The sequence below is a fragment of the Microcaecilia unicolor genome, chromosome 5, assembly GCF_901765095.1.
Source record: "Microcaecilia unicolor chromosome 5, aMicUni1.1, whole genome shotgun sequence".
NCBI classification, from domain to species: Eukaryota; Metazoa; Chordata; class Amphibia; order Gymnophiona; family Siphonopidae; genus Microcaecilia; species Microcaecilia unicolor.
In genome coordinates, this window is record NC_044035.1 from 266,659,323 (window position 1) to 266,681,541 (window position 22,219).

General features: G+C 40.0%; 1 protein-coding gene across 1 annotated transcript in view; it reads left to right on the top strand.

The window, feature by feature from the left end:
* Positions 1 to 18,247, top strand: part of ALCAM (activated leukocyte cell adhesion molecule) — a 289,118-nt gene extending 270,871 nt beyond the window's left edge. Inside the window, exon 16 of the mRNA XM_030204168.1 lies at positions 18,066 to 18,247. The gene's annotated coding sequence lies outside the window, so the exon portion shown is untranslated. The remainder of the gene's footprint in view (positions 1 to 18,065) is intronic.
* Positions 18,248 to 22,219: the final 3,972 nt, after the last annotated feature.

Genomic DNA, 22,219 nt, shown 5'->3' on the forward strand with positions numbered 1-22,219 from the left:
GGTGAGCATGAACACTGAATTGGATTTAATTTAATAAAGCTACTCCAATAAAACCCACTAGTAGTGTCAATGTAGTATCAGAATATCTCTGGGATTACAGGATAAATATAAAATAAATATGCAGGTAGCTAAAGCAGTCATAAATCTCTATTTCTTTGCTATTACAGACCCACATGCTGCGATGGTAATAACAGTATGATTATAAATAAGCCTCTTTTATAAACCTCAAATTCCATGAAAAATGTGCATGCTTATTGCTATTTCCCTTACAGACCCCACAACCTCACCAAGTTTTCTGACCTCCTATTTTCAGCAAATAGTGACCTAACAGAAAGGGTTCCAGGAGCATGGTCATATTTAGGTACTTTGGCTCTGAAACCTATTTACTACTTTGAGTGAGTCTCTTCATAAATGTGGTTAATGAATTCACAATAAATGAATTAAATTACAATAAGTACACCAACTGCAAAAGTCTTCACACAAGAGATACAGGCAGTTTCCTGGTAACTAAACTCTCATAAGGCATTTAATGGATTTTAGAAATCTCTTAATCATAAATGGATGGTAAGCTTATAGGGGTCAATGCTATGAGCCTATTCTATAACAGAACCTTAGTAACACAGTATTTGTATGCTTAATATTTAGGCATCCATATTACATCAGCCATAGCTGGTGTAAGAGCCTTAAGTGCAGCACAGAGGTGTGTAACTTACAGTATTAGGTAAGCTGTGCATGTGAGTGGAAGCCCTGCTTATATCCTGTAAATGCTTCACCCCTGTCTATGCCCCCCTTGCAGTACACATTATCGGCTTCTTTTACACAGCCACACTAGCAGTTCCCACAAGGCAAACGAGAGGAAGCCCATAGGAATTGAATGGGTTTCCTTTCATTTACAGCACAGAAATTGATAGTGCGGCTTTGTAAAAGAAGCCCTATGTAAGTTAAGCGGGTATTTGCAGATCAATGCTTAACAGAATGTAAGTATTTACATATGTATGTGCATTACAGATAGTATCCACGGAAGCAGATTTCAGAAGAGCCATGGTAGCTGCAGTGGCTCTGAGCTGATGGGACTTTAGTGATAAGAGGAGCATCAGTTCATAACAGAATTGGATGGAGGATACGAACCATTTTGCTAGGGTTTGTTTGGCATCAAAGGAAACAAGGAGCTGTGCAGATGCAGAATTTCTGATGGATTCAGTTCTTTTGAGGTGGAAAGCAATAGCCTGTTTACTTTCCAGTGTGTGTACTGCTCTCTTCTTGTGGATATTTTGAGAATTTGGATATAACACAGGAAGTACTTCCTCTCCCAAGTTTTCACCCAAGGAGGTAAACACCTTTCTTTGTTAACGTGGAAATGCGTTACCACCTTGAGTAAAAACCAGAGCTGAGTTCAAAGGACTGCCTTGTTAGGATGAAACTGAGCATAAGGCTCATAGTGAAGTTCACTTACTCTTTTTGCCAAAGTAGCTACTGCTAGAAAGAATATTTTGCAGATGAATCGCTTGAGTGAATCACACCCCACCCCATTGGCTCAAATGGCAGTTTCTTAAGTAATGTAAGGGTGACATTAAGGTCCTATAGCAGAGAAGCCACCTGCAATGGTGGTTTGGCATGAAGAAGCTCTTTCAAGAACTGAGAAATAAGAAAGTGGGAGTCTATTAGCAGCAGCATGATAAGCCAAAAGAATATTGAGATGTATTTTTATGAAGGATATGTGGAATACCACATGATGGAGATGGTATAAATATGCAAGATACTGTGAGGAGGACAGAGAATGGGGTCATGGCTATACATAAAACAGCAGATGAAAAATTCATCCATTTAAAGGTGCAGAAATGTCTGATAGATGGTTTTCTTGTGGAAACTAATAGGGGAGTGATTTCAGTTCATTAGGGTGCCTAAAAATTTAAAGTATGTGCAAATCACTCATCCACCTTATACTTACAAATTAATATGTGCACAATCAATCTACTTAACATTTTAACATAAATATCTTTCTTGACAGTGCCTACAGCTAGTGGAAGAGTGGCCTAGTGGTTAGAGCATCGGTTTTGACATCCAGAGGTGCTCGGTTCAAATCCCACTGCTGCTCCTTGTGACCTTGGGCAAGTCACTTAACCCTCCATTGCCTCAGGTACAAACTTAGATTGTGAGCCCTCCAGGGACAGGGAAAATATCCAGTATACCTGAATGCAACTCACCTTGAGCTACTACTGAAAAAGGTGTGAGCAAAATCCAAATAACTAAACAAATATACCCTGAGTAGGCACAGAGAGTGCTAAAGTGGAGATTAAATGCTGTTCAAGTTCCATGCTGTGAGGGGTTAGCAAACTGAGGGGGGGTTGTTTACTAAGCCATGCTAGTGGCTGTCCATGTGCTAATGTTGACATGGCCCATCTTAGTAAACCAGAGCATGAGATTGAAATGAAGGCAGCCCATATTCTGAATAATCAATGCTAGAAATATCTGAGGGCAGAACTCCAGGCATTTTTATGCCAGAGAACCAGTTCTGAAGAAGCCAATAGTTGTGGTGCTGATCCTATAGTGATTTATTAATTACTCAGATTTTATTTTTCTTTACATAGAAAATGATGTCAGATAAAAACCATATGGCCTATCATCTGCCCATCCATACCAACTACAAAGCTCTACAATTCCTTTCTCGCCCTTAGAAATCCGCTAGTCCCACACTTTCTTGAATTCAGTTATAGTTCTCATTACCACCTCCATTGGGAGACAGTTTTACCCATCCCATCACACATTTTATAATGCAATTTTCTTAGATTACTCCTGAGTCTATCCCTCTTTTAACATCATCCTGTCTTCTGATTCCAGAGCATCCGTTTAAATGTAAAAAGGTCTGCTTCCAGTGTATCTCCCATCTCTCCTTCAAAGTATACATATTGAGATTTTTATGCTTGTTTCCATATGCTTTATGGAGAAGAGCATTGACTATTTTAATAGCTGCCCTCTGGGTTGACTCCATCTTGTCAACTTCTTTTTGAAGATGCAGCCTCCAGAATCATACATTGTACACCAAATGAATTCTGACCAGAGATTTAGACAGAGGCATTATCACTTCCTTTGTCTTGATGGCCTTACAAATGCACCCAAGCCTCTTTCTGACTTTACTTATTTTTTATTGCAATTTTAAAATATATTCCAAAAACAGGAAAAGAAAGCGATAGGAACAGTTACCAAGAAATTACATAGAAAATAAATATCATCACTGAATTCATGCAGGCATTGCGGAGGAACATGGGCTTGTAATGCTTGTTTTGCAGTACACTAGGATGCAGTTATTTGTGTTGTGTTATCCTGTTAAAAAAATAAATTTTAAAACTATAATGATTACCTTTGAAGGTCACGAGGTACTTGCATAGGAACAAGACAAAAGAAGCCATGTCTGCAAAACAAAAAAAAAAAAAAGCCATTCTTAATTGTGTTACCTGAATAACAGGAAGAAACATACCACATAAAGGAAGGTCTTTATATTGGAAACACACTTTTATAAGTACATAAGTAATGCCACACTGGGAAAGACCAAGGGTCCATCGAGCCCAGCATCCTGTCCACGACAGCGGCTAATCCAGGCCAATCCAACCATAATTTTATCTTTGTCATGCATTTGGACTACAAAAACCAGAGGGAACAGTACAAACTAGGGAGTGAGTAACTTTTGTGCACAAAAGAGGAATGGGTGTGATCGTATATGATGATCTTAAGGTGACCAAACAGGTAGAAACAGTGACTGTGAAAGCTAGAAGGATGCTTGGATGCATAGGGAGAGGAATTGCCAGTAGGAAAAAGGAGGTGATGATGCCCCTGTATAAAACTCTGGTGAGACCTCATTTACAATATTGTGTACAATTCTGGAGACATCTTCAAAAAGATATAAACAGGATGAAGTCGGTCTAGAGGGCGGCTACTAAAATGGTCAGTGGCCTTTGTTATAAAGGTAGCACTATAGAAATGATTTGTAGTAGTAGTAAAGCGTATGGAGAGAGACAAAGATCTCAATATGTATTCTTTGGATGAAAGGCAGGAGAGGGGAAACATGATAGAGAAGTCTAAATACCTATGTGGCATAAACGTACAGGAGGTGAGTCTCAATTGAAAGGACGCTCTGGAATGAGGGGACATAGGATGAAGGTCAAAGGGGATAGACTCAGAAGTAACCTGAGGAAATATTTCTTCACAGAAAGGGTGATGAATTTGTGGAATGGCCTCCCAGTGGAAGTGGTGAAGATGAAAACAGTATCTGAATTCAAGAGAGCTTGGGGCAAGTGCATAGGATCTCTAAGGGAGTAATAGGGAGAGTAGATGGCATGGATGGGCAGACTGGTCTTTATTTGCCTACATTCTATATTTACAAAAAAAAAAAAAAAGTTCTGGACTTAATACATTTTAATGCAATACTATCCCACGCATTAAGCCCATATCTTCCATGGCAGTATTTTTTTTTTTACTTCTAGTTCTTATGAACTAATATTCAAAAATGTTCATTCTGATTCTTATTCCTGAATAACAGAAAAATGGGATCCTTTAGTTTGCCTAAGGCATTCTCCAACCCTCCCTATCTTTAGGGTCCTCCCATAACCACCCCTGGGCCATCATAAAATGTTTCACTTGCAAGTGTAGAAATAAGTTCCCGGTAGGCAAATGATAATCTTCATGGAGATCTTTAAAATCAATTGTCTCCACACACACCGTTGGTTGTCAAAATTTCACTATCCTTTCCCGTTCCCAGCATAGAAAAGCTGACTTATCGGTCCTAGCCCCATAAATAGGGTTCAAATCAAAATGGTGCCAGTGGTGAGACTCCCCCTGCTTCCCTTCTTTCAATTCCTTATTTCTTCCCAGACTGCTAACAAGTGATGTGAGAATGGATTTATTAAATGCTTGTTTCAATTTCAAAATAGTTGAGATCCATAATAAATGTTTTAATGCAAAGGAAGGGTGATGAGCCTATAATCAAAACAGAGCAGTGCTATCTTCCCCCATCTCCCAATTAAGTAATTGCTGCAATTGTGCCGCTCTATAATACCACTGTATATTTGGGTCAGTCCTACCACCCAGCTGCTGACTGTGCTACAGAACCTTCATCAATATTCTCAGGGACTTCGCTTCCCATAGATGCCTCAAACCACAAGCATGCACAGCTCATCTTGGCAATCATCATTCACAAGGTATGTTGTTTAACATATGAGAACTCACATTTCTGTTTGGGAACACACCTCAGTGTGCAGTGACTATAGTCAAGCTCTGAGGACAAATCTGTCTGTTAGCAAACAACTCTCACCTGACACTGAGCTGCTCTGAACACTATTATCAATGTGAAAACATTAAGCAGTCTAAGCTTGGAAGTTACCCACCTGTGTACTTGACTCAGTCCTGCTTGTCAATAGAAAAAGCAATGCTACTTACCTTTAACAGGTATTTTATATATACAGCAGGATTGATAAGGCACATAATCCCACCCAACTCGCCAAGAGTTTTTTTTCTTCTACAGCTTTAGAACTGAGGAGCCTGTCATGCATGCTCAGAACTTTGCACCACATTCTGAGCTGTGGGAGAGCAATTTCATCCTCAAGCTGTTGGATGACCTCACTCACTTGTGTGCCTTTGCAATTCTGCTGTCTAAGTGCAACATTTGTTAAGCAGCTTTGTTTATCATAGTAGTTTAAGGCAAGTTAATTCAGTTTTCCTGTCTCCAGAGAGCTCACAACCTAAATACTAATGGAGAATAACCCAACATTTGCAAGTAAGCATAGCCATAATAGTCATGGAAATCTGAATATGGTAAACATGTAACACCAGGGATTGCAATCTGGCCAGCAGTAGAAATCTTGCTTGTACTGTGTCCAGAATTGTACCAATAAAGGTCAATTTCTGAATATTGATAATGAAACCTAGACTTTAGCAGGCAAATTGGTCTTTCTAGGTAACCTTCCTTGTATATGTATGCAGTTACCATAACAAGCCATTTTGTGAAAAATCTGATTCCCAATTGGAGGGCGAAAGAGAGGACTTTTGTACTAATAATGATCCATATGAAGGATGAACCGGAGGTATTTACTGCATAGACTATGCATAGAAATATATTTTTAAGCACCTTTAAGATCTGGTGCGCACATTGAATTTTTCCTTGCAAAGAAAAAAGGTTGAGATTGGTGAGGTCCAAGAATGGGTAAAATCTTTGAGAATCAGGACATACCTGGAGTAGAAGCCTTGGTTCCTTTTGTGTGGCAGGACTGGCTATATTTATTTGGACTGGCAGGAGGAGATTGGTTTCTCCTTGTAACAGACAGATGCAGATCTGAACAAAAGTGAGACCACTGTAGTGTATTATGGTTGCTTAAGGAATCTTAATAACCTGTCTTTACTGCTGTGGACCTAGGGATCTATGGTGATATTGCTCCCAATGCCAAAGGAAGATGAGAACCTAACCATCTTAAGATAGGACAGATGCATATTTGATTGTGACAGTGGACTGTTTTGGCTGAGCAACTATGGCCTGCTTTATTAGTTGGCATTGTATGCATTCAGGACATTTTACTTGATGAGATGGTCTCTGGAAGGGCCAGAAAGCTTTTCTACAGTAGTAGAAAATCTGACAGCATGAGAATACACTCATAGGTCTGGAAGAAGAGTTAATCATTAGTAGTACAGCAGAGATGTGGGCATCCACAGATGATACTCTACAGTGGTTTCACTTTTGGCTTGCAGTGATCCTTGGTGATAACCATAGTCTCCTTTACTTTTTAGCTCCAAATATATAGTTCTCCAGTGGATCATATGCCATTCTGATGTGGCTGTCCTTATGTAAGCCTGAAGCATATAACTAAACCAAGCATCTGGGAATGATGGATGCCAAAAGTTTGGAAAAGTGGTTTAACATGGATTCCACACTCATCAGCCTTTGCTAAGATAATTGCCAGCTGCATCTGTGTCTGTGGTGACAGGCTGGACAAGGGGGCTTATACCTTGTGGAAGAGTATGTTCTTCCCCCATATTCATGGAGGCAGAGTTCTTGTTGTTTATATGTGTTTTGTGTTCTTTAAGTAGGATAGGACTACAAAGTGATGTAACTGTAGTTCTCTTGTGATAGGCTCTTCCTGAGTACCTGTCTCTGTTCTCTATGCCTTGTGGGACTTTTCCCATTGGCTGGCCCTTTATCCCTGTGTATGCAGGGCTGTAGTCTGCCCATTCTCTCTCCATTGAGTGAAAGGAATCTGCAGCATTCTTTGTATGAGAACTGTTTCTAACGTTGTACCATGCTCAGGGCCGGTGCTAGGTTTTCTGGTGCCCTCCTGCATCCATTAGTCGGTGCCCCCTACCCATCCAGGGGTGGGATCAATATGGCTTTGCCCCTACATTAGCCACACCCATTTTACCAGCCATGGTGCATATAAACAGGCATCACTGAAAATATTATACAAGTATAGAAGAAAAATAACTTTTTTTTTCTTTATAAATAATTTCTGTAAGCTGTTACAGCTCCAGTATACCCAAAATGACACAAACCAAATTAGCATACAGACCAAGAATTAGGAGAACAGTCTTGCCAAATCTGAAACAATATATTATCAAAAACTCAGAACCTAACATACATATCCCTATTCAGACACTTGGCCTTGCAATCACACATTCAGAACAGAGATAGCCCCTCTTCAAATTCTTCAAAAATTAACCTGAAATCCTAAGAAGCTACACTCTGCATGCAGCACAATACCTAAAAAACAGAAACACATTGCTATACATTGCAAAATAAGACAGCAGATGTAAATTCTCAAATTGGACATATTCCAAACACTAAAATGAAAATAAAATGATTTTTTTTTCTACTTTTGTTGTCTGGCGACTTTGCTTTTCTGATCATGTTTGTCCCAGTCTCTGATTCTGTTGCTCTCTATCTGTTCTCTTTACTCCATTTCCAGGGCTTCCTTTCCATTTATTTCTTTACTTTCCTCCTTTCTTCTTCATTTCTTGTCCTACATCCATAGGTAAAAGCTGGGTCCTCCGCGGACTTGACTGGAGGAGGTATAGAGTAGATCCAGCTTTTGCCTCTTTTCTCCATCTATGTGTAGTTTTCCTCTTCTTTTCCCTTTCCCTCATCTCTGTTCAGTATGCATCTCCTTCCTCTCCTCCATCCATGTCCATTTTTCCTCTCTCCCTCCATCTATGTCCAGCATTTCTCCTCTCTTTCCTCCCCTCCATCCATGTGCATCTCCTTCCTCTGTCTTGTGTTCCCTCCATCCATGTCCAAAATTTCTCCTCTCTCCCCTCTCCCCTCCATCCATGTGCAGTCTTTCACTTTTCCTTTTCCCTCATCTCTGTCAGTATGCATCTCCTTCCTCTTTCTTCCCTCCCCTCCATCCATATGCATTTCCTTCTTCTCTTTCCGCTCCTCCATCCATGTCCAGCATTTCTCTTCTCTCTCCATCCCTCCATCCATGTTCCTCTCCCTTACCTCCCCTCCATCCATGACCAGCATTTCTCTTCTCTACCCTCCTTCCTCTGACTTCCCGCCCCTCCATGTTCAGAATTTCTCCTCTCTCCCCTCCATCTATGTACATCTCCTCTGTCTTCCCTTCCCTCCATCCATGTCCAGCATTTCTCCTTTCTCCTCCATCCATGTGCATCTACTTCCTGTCTTCCCTCCCCTCCATCCATGTCCAGCATTTCTCCTCTCTCCATCCATGTGCATTAAACTTCCTCTGTCTTCCCTCCCCCCTCCATACATGTCCAGCATTTCTCCTCTCTCCCTCCATCCGTGTGCATCTCCTAACTCTGTCTTTCATTCTCTCCATCCCTGTCCAACATTCCTCCTCTCTCCCCTGCCCTCCCATCCATGTCCAGCGATTTCTCCCCTTTAGCCTCCCATCCATGTCCAGCGATTTCTCCCCTTTACCCTCCCATCCATGTCCAGCGATTTCTCCTGTCTCCCCGTCTCATCCATGTCCAGCGATTCTCCTCTGCCCTCCCCTCCTATCCCATTCATGTCCAGTGACTCCCCCAGCTGCCCCATTTTCAGCTCCCGAATTCCAGTTCCAGCCCTAGCCCTCACCTGCCTGCCCTCTTCTCCCAACAGCCCTCCTTTCCCTCCTGCTGCCCTGTGTTTAAAACTTTTATTTTACCTCTCAGATTAGACATAGCAAATTTGTCAAAGGCCTTTCTTTACTTTTTAATGACAGTGGACAGGGTTGGAACTCTGACTTCTGTGACATGGCTGAGCAGGATCAAAAGAAAAATATGAGTTTTCTTTCTTAAAAAGAAAGGAATGATGATAATGAAGAATCTTTCAAAATCAAAAGAGATTTTTTTCCACGAATTCAGCAGAACCAACAAAAATAAAACTGAAAAGCTAAGATTGCTGATTGCTGTACATGTTCATAGCTTTTACAATAAGTTCTGGGAAAGCTGCTCCATACTATGCCATGAGATCAAACACTGTGTGCCTGATTCAATCCTACTTGTTGATGGAAAATCAACTAGAACTTGGGGAAAACCTGACAATTACTTCAAGCCATGGACTCCTGAGTAAGATATCTTCAAGTAACACCAGAAAAATGTAGAAAGTAGAACATCCTAATAGAGAGGATTTGATAAAAGCTGACATAGCCCAGGAGCACTGAAAGAACAGATAATTCTAAATTACACCATTAAAAAAAATGTATACCCTGCTTTAAATTATCTGGATGCAAATGCCAGACGTATAAAAAAAAATAAAATGGGAGAGTTAGAATGTATGGCAATAAATGAAGTGTTAGATAGAATAAGCATCTCTGAGACCTGGTGAAAGGAGGACAAACTGTTTATCTTCCATTGGCATTGATGAGACTGTTATGAATTGGTTTATTTCTTTTCTGAAACAAAGACATGTTATTGGAAAGATAAATCTGCCTGTAATTTAGATACTGGTGTGCCACAAGGTTCTGCCACGTTAACATTTTTCTCAGTCCTTTAAGTGTTTTGTTGGGTGGACTAGGGCAATACAGAATATATGCGGATGATATACAATTTTTTTTTTAAAGGTTGGGATGACTCTTGATGTGAGTACTGTATTGAGTTACGTTTATACTTAAGAACTATTGTACAATGAATGAAGGCAAATCACCTGAGCTTAAATGTGGCAAAAACACAAGTTATGTTTATGTCCAGCTATGAATTGGTGGATGTTCTGACACTTTTTGTATAGATGTTATTGTTATACTGTTTAGTTCCATATGGCACTGACTATGAGAACTCGTGTGCTTAAAGTTATTAGTACTATCTTTTGTAAACTCAAATACGTTTGAAGGATTAACGTCAGGGAATTTTTGAAGTACCTCACTTTGATTATTATAATGGTTTGTTGTCTGGATTACCTAAACACGTTCTCAGGTCTTTACACTTTGCACAGAATGCAGTTGCTCGTGTTCTGCTCGGCCTGTCCAGATTTGAACATATTACATCCTCACCGATATATTTAACATTGGCTCCCTGTTGAGGTTAAGATACAATACAAAATTTTGCTGCTTGTTTTTAAGGTATTAAAATGGCTCCAGTGATTGCATCCATTTTGCATCTACATCAGGCAGCAAGGTTAAGATCTGCCTTGGCTAATGTTTTAGACATCCCTTCTTTTAAAGTAACTTATTTAGATGAGTACAAAAACTCACTATTTTATGTGTTAGACCCTAGGTTGTGGAATGCCTTACCTAACCATGCAAGAGTCTTGAAGACTCTTGTAAATTTAAAAAAAAAAAAACCCCTCTAACGTCTGTGTTGTTTCAATAGGCATTTAACCTTGCCACAGTTTGATTGGTCTGTTATGCTGTTGTCAGTAGCAGTAGGATGCATAAGATTCTCTGTTTTATAATGTCAGTAGGAACATGAGATATGGGATACTAAGTTTTTATGTTGTATTTTTAAATGTGTATGCGTTATTGGAATCTGCTTAAGTTTATAGATATAGTGGAATATAAAAATTAAAAAAAATAAATAAATAAACCAACAGAACACTGATACCACAATACAAATTATATTGAAATGACAGGGTGGCTCAAATTGATAAGAGAGGAGGTAACACTATATGTTAGTGATGGCATAGAGTCAAACAGGGTAAGAATATAGCTATTGTTCAATTGCCCGATTAAAAGTTTTGATCACAGTTAATCACATTTTTAATCATTGTCCTGGATAATACAATAGCACACTCCTGCTAGTGTTTATTATCAGTACTTGCTATGTTGCCTCATCTGATGTGCAGGTCAAAGTGATTTACAGACTAAACATAAGTCAGAAAGGAACACGAAAAATAAATAGGATAGAAAAGAACAAACGTTCTGTAAACAGGTAAAGGCAGAGCCTGTTCCTCATATGCAGTCATCACACCTACAGCCCAACATGCGGCAGTGGACACCCATAGGCCATTTCAAAATATGTTTAAGGACACTCTTGAATTTAGTAATGGACTTTTCATTACAAAAAGAGCATGGTAAGTCATTCCAAAGTTTTAAGGGTAAGTAAAAAAAATAAATAAATAAATTAAAAACATGGCAGAATGTCTGATAGATTTGTAGCACTCATGTGTTGGGCCATGAGGAGACGAAGATGGTGGGTATTAAATAATCTAAGGGCTCAATTAGGAGTATAAGGAACAATCAATGTTGACAATACAGATTGTTTGTTTGTTACATTTGTACCCCGCATTTTCCCACTCATGGCAGGCTCAATGCGGCTTACATGGGGCAATGGAGGGTTAAGTGACTTGCCCAAAATCACAAGGAGCTGCCAGTGCCTGAAGTGGGAATTGAACTCAGTTCCTCAGGACCAAGGTCCACCACCCTAACCAACAGGCCACTCCTCCACTCCACTGTTACCTATTTAAGGACTGGAGGGTGGTCAATAAATCAGTTTAAAAAAAAAAAAAAAGCTCCAGAGGTAATTTGGAAAATGTAGACCAGTAAGCCTGATGTCAGTACTGGGCAAATCCTGGATTTTTTTTTCTTTGCCATGGAAAGAGCAATTCGATAATGGGCATCTGCAGCTAGGTATCCCTTTGCATATGTATGCATGGCAAAAAGGACTTACACGTTAGTGCCCTAAGAGCTATTTTATAATGACTTGCATGACTGCTATATCATGCAACTGCAAGGGGGCATATATGTGGGAGAAACATGGACAAGGCTCAAAGTTATGTGCATAACTTGCAGAATACTGTAAGTTATACATGCGTTTACTGCATTTGTGTGCCTCTCGGTTACACCAGCTCTATGGCATCTAAATGTAAGTCACAACAATAGCAGGTTATGCTAGTATTTTATGATGGAATCTGGCTGCATAGGTGCGGTTATAGAATATGCTCTAACCACACACACTCAGGGTACCTACAAGATGTCGTCCATTTATAGAACTGCCACTACAGTAGGCAAGCCCAAAACCCTGACTTATGAGACAAAGGTTTAAAGGTGTAAACAAATGGATAATGCTGAGCTGGTTTACACAGAGGGGCATAATCGAACGCGAACGCCTATCTCCATGGGCGCCTATCTCTGAGGACAGGTCCGCAAAGGGGCGGGACAGACCATTATTTTCGAAAAAGATGGGCGTCCATCTTTTGTTTCAATAATATGGTTGGTGCCGGGCAAATGCATTGCATTTGTGCGGATTTGAGCTGGGCGGTATCGGTTTTCAGCGATAATGGAAACCAAAGGCGCCCAGCTCAAAAACAAACTCCAAGGCATTTGGTCGTGGGAGGGGCCAGGATTCATAGTGCACTGGTCCCCCTCACATCCCAGGACACCAACCGGGCACCCTAGGGGGCACTTGTAAAAAGTAACAAAAAAATTAAAATATCTCCCAAGTCCATAGCTCCCTTACCTTGGGTGCTGAGCCCCCCAAACCCACTGCCCATAACTCTACACCATTACCATAGCACGTATGGGTGAAGGGGGGCACCTAGATGTGGGTACAGTGGGTTTGGAGGGCTCCCATTTACCAGCACAAGTGTAACAGGTAGGGGGGGAAGGGCCTAGGTCCACCTCCCTGAAGTCCACTGCACCCACTAACAACTGCTCCAGGGACCTGCATACTGCTGTGATAGAGCTGGGTATGACATTTGAGGCTGGCATACAGGCTGGAAAAAAAAGTTTTTAAAGTTCTTTTTTTTTTTTTTGTGGGAGGGGGTTAGTGACCACTGGGGGAGTCAGGGGAGGTCATCCCCAATTCACTCCGGTGGTCATCTGGGCAGTTGGGGCACTTTTTGGGGACTTGTTTGTAAAAAAAAAAGGGTCCAAAAAAAGTGGCCCAAATTCTCGCTTCTGCCGCCCTTCTTTTTTCCATTATCGGCCGAGCGCGCCCATCTCTCCTCGGCCGATAAACACGCCCCAGTCCCGCCTTCACCACGCCTCCGACACACCCCCATCAACTCTATTCGTTCCCGCGACAGACTGCAGTTGGAGGCACCCAAAATCGGCTTTCGATTATACCGATTTGGGCGCCCATGAGAGAAAGGCGCCCATCTCCCAATTTGGGTCGAAATATGGGCGTCTTTCTCTTTCGAAAATAAGCTGGACAGTGTATTTGGATTTCAGAAAGCATTTGACCAAGTTTCTGATGAAAGACTCCTTAAGAAATCAAAATCATGCCCCTTTTGTGGATTGCAAACTGGCTAAAAGACAGGAAACAGAGTAGGACAGTTACCCACAAGAAAAGGGGTCAAACAGTAGCGTGCCCCAAAGATTTGAATTTGGATCTGTGCTATTTCATATAAATGGAGATAAGAGTGACAAGTGAGGTGATCAAATTTGTGGACCATATTATTTTGAAATTTTCAATCCAGTGTGCCGTAGCTGCTATATAGAATGTAAGGGATTATTTGAAAGGGAATGGAGAACAAAACAGTATCAATATGCCTCCATGTAAGGCCCATGATGTTTCTGTACCTTGAGTGTTGTGTGTAGTTCTGGTTTCCCCATCTTTAAAAATATGGTGAAAGCAAAAGAGGTTCAATGAAGAGTAACAAAATGACAAGAGGGGTAGAACACCTCCAACTTAGGCCTCTTCAGCTTGAAGGCAAGGCAATTGAGGGTGAATGAGGTGAAACTGTTACATAGTGAAAGTTTAACCTTTCAACAAGACCAGCTGATGGAGAACAAATTTTGGGGAAACAATTTTCACATAGCACATAATTAAGCTGTGGAATCTGTTGACAGAGGATGTAGTCAAGGTGACTTGGGAGAGCTATTGCTCATCCCTACTTTTTGGACCTGCTAGGTACATTGTGACCTAGACTGACTACTATCAGAGAGAGGGTAACTGGACTCTCAGTATGAAGAATTGCACCTTTCCTAAACTGCTTACCTGTAACAGAATACCTAGGTACATACATGGGTGATGTCATCCAACAGTATCAACATGGAATATTTCTCAAAGAATTTCTAGGTGTGACTGCTATCCTCAAAACACATGTTTACTTTCTTTGAAGACAAACAGGTTGGCTGTCATGGATGAGTTTCACTAGCTAAGGGTTTTCTTCGTTAGGTAACAGTGTTCTTGGGCAAAGCCTTGCACTTTATTATTATTATTATTTTTAACACTGAACACAACCTGAAATATAGTAAAGGTAAATTATTATGTCTTAAGTGTCCTCCATGATCAAATCAGCACCTCATGAGGTGGTGGTTATATGCCATGTTGCAACTTTGCAGATCTCGTCAGAGGTCTGTGAGATGAGCCACTCACACTGCCATGTCTAAGATTATAAAGCCTGGACTTGTCTTCTAGCATTGGATCTGTCTGGATATAGAAGGGAATGATATCCAACTGCAAATTATTTGGCTGCTGAAATCCTACGTTCCTTAGGTACTGCGATCATTCTATGAACCTAAGAACAAACGGAATAATAATCTTGGTGTTCCGATTAGTTAAAATGGAATCCTGATACTAACTTTGTTGCAGTTTAAAACGTTATGCTTGGTTTTTTGTCCTTTGTATCAAGAGAGTCCAATATATTTAAAAAAAATTGTTGCCTTATGAGCCATCTAGGGCATTATGCTCAGTCAAGTTTGTTACAAATGCAATACAAGATTAGACTAGTATCTACCTCTGCCTATGTTTTTGGTTATATGGGCCCTAAGTTATGGAATGATATTCTTTTTTTTCCTTACGATAAATTCAATTCCTTAAAAAAAAACAATGCAAAGGCCTGTTTTTTTTCAAACATATTTTGGGTCAGAACTGTAAGTTGTCTTATTATTAGGATAGTGTGGGACTGTATTAGAAGGGTTTTTTCCTTTTTAAAAAAATTTGTAATTTAGTTTTTATGTATATTTTGATATTTAAATTTTATTATGTAACTCACCTCGAGGAATATAATCAAATAAAGTAATTTGGGATGTGTGTGCAGCATCACTCTAAGTTGAAACTTCCTATAAGGTGATAAGTTCAAGTCTGAAGCTCACTGACTGCCACCAAAATATGACCTACTAGGTTAAGAACTTAGGGGTCCTTTTACAAAGACCCGCTGGCGTTTTTAGCGCACACTAAAAATAAGTGTGCACTAAACGCTAGAGACACCCATATATTCCTATATGGCATCTCTAGCGTTTAGCACATGCTAATCATTAGCATGAACTAAAATCTTTACCACACCTTTGTAAAAGACCCCCTTAGCTAGGAAAGTAGCACATAAACTTAAAAAGTTACATAGTAACCTACGTAACTCTGTGTGCTTTGAAAATGAGCCTCTAAATCCTCTAACATAACAGGTGGAAGGAAGCCCTGCATATATCTGACAACTGAAGGCTGGACAAAGGAGTTTCTTTTTACATACATGTAGTAAGCACCAGTAGCACCAAGGTGTACCCTAATAAAGTTGGTTCTGAGGTCAAATTCAAGAGCTTAGGCATGCCGAGCATCAATTCTATAATGGCTTCTGTACATCTAGATACCATCATAGAAAATTATTGCATATTTATATTTACTACTACTTATCATTTCTTTAGCGCTACTAGATGTATGCAGCGCTGTACACTTGAACATAAAGAGACAGTCCCTGCTCGACACAGCTTACAATCTAACCAGGACAGACAAACAGGACAAACGAGATAAGGGAATATTAACGTGAGGATGATAAAATAAGGGTTCTGAACAAGTGTAGGCACAACCATCCACTCCAAGTCAATGGCAGGGATAAATAGGTGTACATAAGTGCACCGTGCAAAGTGCAGAACTTATAGTATTCTATTAGTTACACTTGTAAGTTGGAGACACACCCTAGCTTGTCCATACTCTGCCCACATATACACTTCTCTTGCAGTTATGCAACATAGGCTTGAGAAATATTGGGTACTATTGGGCTCATTTTCAAAAGAGAAGGACGTCCATCTTTTGACATAAATCAGAAGATGAACGTCCTTCTCCCAGGGATGTCCAAATCGGTATAATCGAAACCCAATTTTGGATGTCTCCAACTGCAGCCCGTCGCAAAGTTCAAGGGGGCATGTCAGAGGCGTAGCGAAGGCGGGACTTGGGTGTGCCTAACACTTGGACGTCTTTGACCCATAATAAAAAAAAAACAAGGACGTCTCTAACATGTTTTTATTACGAATAAGGCACAAAAAGGTGCCCGAAATGACCAGATGACCACCGGAGAGAATCCGGGATGACCTGCAATTACTCCCCCAGTGGTCACTAACCCCCTCCCACCCTCAAAAAACATATTTAAAAATATGTTGTGCCAGCCTCAGATGTCATACTCAGGTCCATGACAGCACATGCAAGTCCCTGGAGCAGTTTTAGTGGGCACTGCAGTGCACTTCAGACATACCCCCCTACCTGTTACATTTGTAGAGGAAACAGCAAGCTCTCCAAAACTACTACTACTACTTAACATTTCTAAAGCGCTACTAGGGTTACGCAGCGCTGTACAATTTAACTTAGAGGGACGGTCCCTGCTCAAGGAGCTTACAATCTAAGAGACAAGTGAACGGACAGTCCGATAGGGGCGGTCAAATTGGGGCAGTCTGGATTTAGTTAATGGTAAGAGTTAGGTGCCGAATGCAGCATTGAAGAGGTGGGTTTTAAGCAAAGACTTGAAGATGGGCAGGGAGGGGGCTTGGCGTAAGGGCTCAGGAAGGTTGTTCCAAGCATAGGGTGAGGTGAGGCAGAATGAGTGGAGCTTGGAGTTGGCGGTGTTGGAGAAGGGTACAGAGAGGAGGGATTTGTCCTGTGAACGGAGGTTACGGGCAGGAACATAAACCCACTGTACCCATAAACAGGTGCTCTCTTCACTCGTAAGGGCTATGGTAGTGGTGTACAGTAGTGGGGTTTTTTTTTGGGGGGGGGGGGGCTGAGCACACAAGGTAAGGGAGTTATGTTCCTGGGAGCATTTTATGAAGTCCACTGCAGTGTCCCCTAGGGTGCCCAGTTGGTGTCCTGGCATGTCAGGGGGACCAGTGCACTACAAATGCTGGCTCCTCCTATGCCCAAATGGCTTGCATTTGGACGTTTTTGACATGGTTGTCTTTGGTTTCGAAAATTGCCGAAAGTCAGAAACGTTCATGTCTAGGGACGTCCAAACTTAAGGATTTGGACGTCTCTGATGGTATTTTTGAAACGAAAGATGGATGTCCATCTTGTTTCGAAAATACGGGTTTCCCCACCCCTGGATTTCACAGTTTTGCAAGGACCCAAATTGCAACTTGGACGTTTCTTTTGAAAATGCCACTCCATGTAACCTAATTGTTTTCCTGTTGAATAAATCTCAAAAGAATGAAAAACAAATTTTAGCCAATCATGGTTTCTTTATCTCTTCTAAATTTTACTAAGTTCATCACAACCAGAGCTATTGGAGGATACACATACAGAAAACCTTGCCTCCCCCCATGGGCAAAAGTATGTAATGCTAGTCTGCCATCTGAGTCTTTCCCGCAACAGAAGACCAGCATTTTCCTGTTAAAAATGGTGGCAAATCAATTTGTCTCATATGTTCTTCATTTGAGAATGATCCTGATGTAGGGGCCACATTGGGGGGAGGAAGGGGGATCTAGAATCTGATTTTTTTTTCCTGGCAGAAACCTGACACTAAAGGTTATTTCCAAGAGAGATGACCCAGTTCAACACTACTTCCTTGACTGATCCATCCTGTCTCTCCTTGGAGAAGAAATATTTTAACAAAAAAACAATAGCAAAATTGTCAAATACAGTGTGCATTTGTGCTATTCATATCTTGTTTGTAATATTTCTTTGAAGAAGACAGGACTACAAAACAGGGTAGTACTGAAATGGCTATCTTGTTTGAACCTCATGCATCTTATTTGAGCAAATGTCATGCAACAGACAAGGCATGAGAAACGTCTACATCACAAAAAGCACTCCGATAGTTTCTCATTCTAGATTACAACTGAGCTCTAGGACTGAAAGGCTACAAACTTACCTTCAGATTTTATTTTGGCTTTTCCTTGATTATACAGGTTTTGTTGAATAGGATGGATTTAGTTCCTAGTATTCATCAATGAGAATGTCTGTATACAAATCACTACCCGTCACAAGCATTGCCCCTACCAAATTTGTTCATGTACATTATTATATTAAGGATAGATTACATCAGAGCCAAAGTAGTTGCTCTCTTAAGTGGCATCAGTTTTCAAGTTACACAACAAAGTTTAAAAAATGAAGCTATGACATTTAAACATTACAAAAAAATCCAAGGAAAGTATGACTATTTTTGGCCCTTAGCTGATCCTATTTCATTTCAAGTGTTGAAACATTTTGGTGGATGATCTTCAAATTTCATTTGGTCTTAAACTGTGATAAAAATACTAAAATGCAATTTTACCACATCTGTACATGAAAAGCATCAGCAAATATAAACATCAAAAGGAACATGAAGAGAACATGCTAGAAACGTTATAGGTACAAATAACAGAAATTAACGGGATACTTAACAGCAGAAGATAAAGATATCAAGTAGGGTCTGTATTATTGCAGCATAATAAGTAACAGATTATGTGCAATCTCTGTTCTGTAGGGTACATATGACAAGCATGATGCAGCAATGTACATATATTTAGGCACCCATGATCAAACTATATGTTTCAGTGAATCCCCAAGTGAACAGAAGCTGGAAAAACTTCTCCATGGATGTTAAAAGACTGAAAAGTGATTTTCTAAAGTATGCAAATGAAAACATTGACAAGCCTGAAATATTTTGGTACAAAGGGCTTGGACCACTGAAACAAAAACTGAACTGTTTAGCCATAATCAGACAGAAAATAACATTTAGAGAAAAGAAATGAAGCATCTGCAGAAAATATCTTACCAACCACTGGCATGAGGGTGGAACTGTTATGCTTTGTGCTTAAATGGCAACCAGTAGCACATGGAATATTAATATATCATAGAAATCAAACAAAATAAAACATGGAAAAGAAAATAAGATGATACCTTTTTTATTGGACATAACTTAATACATTTCTTGATTAGCTTTCGAAGGTTGCCCTTCTTCGTCAGATCGGAAATAAGCAAATGTGCTAGCTGATATTATATATATAAGAGAAACATCAAAGCATTACTTTGACAGTCTGACAGGGTGGGAGGGTAGGGGTGGGTAGGAGTATGCATGGGGACATCAAAGCATTTCATTGATATTCTAACAGGATGGTTGGTGTGGGAAGGTGAGAGGAGGGTGATAAACAGAGAAATACAACTTTATGGTTTATAATGGGCTAGAAAACCCAGATCCTTATTAAGTCCTGTCTGTTGGGTGTCAAAATATTCAATCATTCTGACTTCAAAGGTCTTATGTTCTTTTAAAGTTACCTTTCAGGATTCTTACTGTGAAAACACCTTATTTTCTTTTCCATGTTTTATTTTGTTTGATTTCTATTGATAACCTTTAAGAGTGGACTAACACGGCTACCACACCTCTCTACTTAATATATCATAGAATTGAATGTCTTACAGTTAGTGAAAAAATGGAAGTTTAAAAAAATTGTGGATAATTCAGCAACACAACAATCCAAAACACTTCTCAAAATCAAGCATGTAAACATCTACAGGAAAGATTATGAAGGTTTGGAAATGGCCTTCTTAGTCTTAGGTGAAGCACAGTTACTGTTTTAACACCAGTATAAAGTAGAACAAGAGTAAAACCTTTAAAGAGGCACAAAGAGGAAAATAAATTATCAATATAAAACAATTTAAAATTAAATTACATACATACTCAACATGCCTATCTTCATATGCTGTGTTGCAGTTTTGACATCTTTTTTCAATTACACAAATGTTGTATTAAATCCTTTCTAAAACTGTACTGAAGCCAAAAGCTACCACATTTTTATAGAGACTGATAATTTGTTGTCTTAAATGACAGTTTGATTAAATACATCCCAATGTAGGTGGAAGTCAAAACATAGCCATGTTTGGTATTAAATGTTTAATATAAATATTTATTAGCAATTATTTTTTTCTTTGTGTTTTTTTTTATGGTTTACTCTTGCTCCATTTCACAATCCTCAGACTTTTATATGATTGAAAATTTATGGGTAGACCTCAAGCATGCAATACATGCAAGGAGATCCAAGAATATTTCTGAGCTAGAACAGTTCTGCAAGAAAGTGGGGAAGAACTCCAAAAGCAAGAACAGAAATGTTTGGAAGCTGTTATTTCTGTCAAAGGAGGTGTTAGAAAATAGTGACTCAAAAGATATAAACTTTTGCATCAGCCATTGTTTTCTTAGCCTGAATCTGTAAATTGCAAATTAATGGTAATTATGCATTAAAAATTGCAGAAAGATGTCATGTTTAAGTTTGTACACTGCAGAAGTTGTTTCAACTGATTCCTTGAACATTCAATTTTCCATGTGTGCCTAAACTTTTGCCCACAATTGTAAGGGCAACCTGCATGGAAAACTATGAAGAATTGTAATGATGGATCCCTACGGGGAATGATGGATAAACCTAGAATGTGGACTAAAATGTACTGTCCATTGCCCACATTTATAAAAAGGTCCCATGTAGCATTTGAAGAGAAATTAAAATCATCAACCTTTTACATGTCACCGAAATGTACAAGAACTATATGCTTTACACAAATCGCAAGTCAATCAAAGCACAATTGAAATCCTAGTGGTTTTACAGTCACTCTTTCCTCACCTCAAAATAACACCAAAATCTTACTAAGATGAACATGGACATATAAAAACATTCAGCATTCTAAAGGCTTGTGTTAATCATACTTCCAACAAAATCAGAAATTCAAGTCTCTTTTAAGTGCATGTAGCTGACAAACTGAGTTTAAATCTTTCCCATCATATCCTCCATAGCTCTGCTACCCCATAAGTTGCAAAACCATATTTTAACTTCTGAATAGATATAAAAATTGCACTGGTAAACTCCAATTTTCATGATGGGATCCACCCTATTTATAATGTGCTTGAATTTATTTTTTTTAAAAACCCCAGACACCGGTCAATATTCAGCTGGCAGCAGTCAATTGTTTCTTAAATGATGACCACCGCAGGTTGAACTAGGCCCCAATTCCGGGCCTTGTCCAGGCACCAGCATTGAATGTCAGCAGCTGACTAGTGTGTGTTATCACATCAGCCCTTATTCGAGTCCCAGGCAATATTCAGCCAGGACCCAAGTAAGATACTTATAGAGGTCCCAGATGGATATTGGCCAGAACTTGCATAAGTCCTGTGTCCATGTTCCCCTTCACTCCCTCCTAGGACCCCTAGTCAGAATGGCACCCCGACATACTTTAACTTCCCAATGGTTCAGCACAGAGAATGGGGCAGGAATGAGCTCCACTTGTTCCTGCCCTTTGGTGCTTTCATTATAAAAATGGCCACCGCAACCTCTAGTAGTAGTGTTGCCCCCATCCTCCTGCTGGACCACCATGGAGTTCAGATAGGCAAGGGAGGGGTCCTATTCTGATTGGGGAGTGTGGGAGGGGAAATTAAGTTGTCAGGGGTACGGCAGAGGACAGGATAATGAACCACGTGCCAGTCAATATTCTGGCACCCATAAAGCTAATTGAGCAATGTTAGACTACTTTTATGTGGTCCTACATGCCTGTTACTACGCGGGTGCCAGGCTCCACCTCTTGTAATGCCCCTGACTCGCCCACTTGGAAAATGCCCAGTGAGTGCTGATATTCAGCATCACTGTCCAGTTAAGAACATCAGCAGCTGGGTGGGCACAAGTGATTTAAGTGGATAGGAGCC